The 2,185-nt window shown below is 34.9% G+C and overlaps 1 long non-coding RNA gene across 1 annotated transcript; it reads left to right on the top strand.

Annotated features, from left to right (window-relative positions):
* Positions 1–295: 295 nt before the first annotated feature.
* LOC124386561 lies at positions 296–1,650 on the top strand. The gene is made up of 3 exons (XR_006925949.1): positions 296–324; positions 444–522; positions 1,492–1,650. It is a non-coding gene; the product is annotated as an uncharacterized LOC124386561 (long non-coding RNA).
* Positions 1,651–2,185: the final 535 nt, after the last annotated feature.

Genomic DNA, 2,185 nt, shown 5'->3' on the forward strand with positions numbered 1-2,185 from the left:
TTACTTCACACTGGAGTCTCCAAAGAGAGAGCAAGTTAATAATCCAAACAGCCGCTTAAACAGCGGAACATTTGAAAAATCCATACCCATGGGGTTCTTTTTTGCCTCCAACCACATAATGGTCCAGAAAGAGAGAGGATTGAGTGTGAGAGAGAGATAGAGAGAGAGAGAGAGAGAGAGAGAGAGAGAGAGAGAGAGGAAGAGAAGATTTCTCAGCCAATTAAGTGACCAGCTGTTCCTTATAAGCAAGATGTCCTTTGGGACAGGATGATTGGTCACCTGTAAGATTGTGCTCAGCAAAAGCAGCAAGGAGATGAACCACTGGTAATGTCTTTGTTTGCCTGTTAGTTCCCTTTTTATTTTGTTTATCTTATATGCCTTTCAAGCTTTGCAACCTAATTAAATGGGATATTAACCTACTCAAATCGTTTACCTCTGAATAGTTGACGGCTGAGAAGTCTCGGACAGGAGGCAAAGAATTAAAGTGGAGATTCTGGACTGCGCAACCCAATCCAGCTCTCTGTAGGAATGCTTTTTGCACATTCTAAAGAGTCAATTTGTTTTTTTTTTTGACTGAAACTGAGCAGCACCAAAGATGTAATACTATAAAAGCATGCAATCAATAGTTCCAAAAAGCTACACTCATCTATTATTCTTCTGGATGAAATCCAAAAAAAGCCAATAATGCTGGGTGATGTACTGTATGTGCATGCATGAATATATTCTTTTGTTTGCACACACAACACAACATTTTCCTGAATATTTCATTATAAATATCACTGTTCGCATGAATTTGTGGACACTTGATTCTGCCGTGATGATATCTGTAGCTGAACTGTGTTATTATAGCAAATGGCTATGCTTATCTCAGTCTCGCTCAGCATTCTTGCACCTGCTCCATGCTCATCTCACTCTAATTTCATCAGGATTACACTGTAGCCACGCGTCTTTACCGCTTTCCAAATGGCTTTAAAGCAGAAGCATCGCCAAGCAAATATTAAATACCAGCATAAACATCACTCTCTCTTTTTAACTTGCACTTTCCATTTCTGCTAAATCGTACTTGCGCCCCCATTTCTCTTAAGAAAAAAAAGTAATGGTTTCCATATTTGCAGTTTAGCTACGATATGAAGTAATTACTAGTAAATGGAAATAGCTCATTCAGTTTTGTGCAAAAGATCGCATATAATGTATGTTGTACATGTGGGCATAATGTATATTTAATACAACTGAATATAATACAGTAATATTTATTTGAAGGGGTACCTACAGGTCTTCATAAGACATTAATAAGCATGAAATACATATTTTAAGGTTCATACATATTCAAGGTTCCATAAGATGGCATTTAAGACAGGATAATATTATTCATAGATAATATAGTCAAATATATTGTCGCCTTTACATTATCATTATGGGCTGATTGAGACTGTTGAATAGCTTTTATAGTAATATGTAATATATTGTATATGAATCTTTTATGTATTACAGCTGCCACCGAGTTGCAATCGAATTTCAATGGATCACCTGCTGCTTCTGTTAATGTTTTTCAGGGTACAAACGTTTTGCTTTTTGTGCCCAACATATCATGCCATATCATGCTTTCTTACCTATTGTGTTCACCTGTGAAACTATGATTAGTTTGTCTATTTGTTTTCTACTGAGTCTGACCTGTGTAACATTTTGTTCAGTGTTATTATGCATTTTCTTGTGTTTCAATATTCCTTGGTTTATTGACAAACTCTGCCTCTTTCTTTATGAAACTATAATGAATAAATATCCAGTGTCACACAGATGGGAATGGGTTCTCTTTTGAGTCTGATTCCTTTTAAATTCTCTTATCTTATGTATATCACCTCAGGGGAGTTTTTTTTTTTCTTGCAACTGTCACCTTTGGCTTGCTCATTAGGGCCAAATTTAGATTATTTTTAATAAATTAATAATAATAAAAAATAATCGATTTATTTCTGTTGTGCTGTTTCATGTCTATTGTTAAAAGCACTATACAAATATAATTTGATTGAATTCAATTAAATGTTTTTAGATTTGCACTAAAAATAAAATGTCAACGTTCTGCCTCATGTGTCCTGCATCCCACTTCAACCTGCTGCCTCACCTTTTCAAAAGTATATCTACTTATTACCATAATATACACTATATTATCAATATTACTACTTATTGCTAT

This window comes from Silurus meridionalis, chromosome 5 (genome assembly GCF_014805685.1).
Source record: "Silurus meridionalis isolate SWU-2019-XX chromosome 5, ASM1480568v1, whole genome shotgun sequence".
Taxonomy (NCBI): domain Eukaryota; kingdom Metazoa; phylum Chordata; class Actinopteri; order Siluriformes; family Siluridae; genus Silurus; species Silurus meridionalis.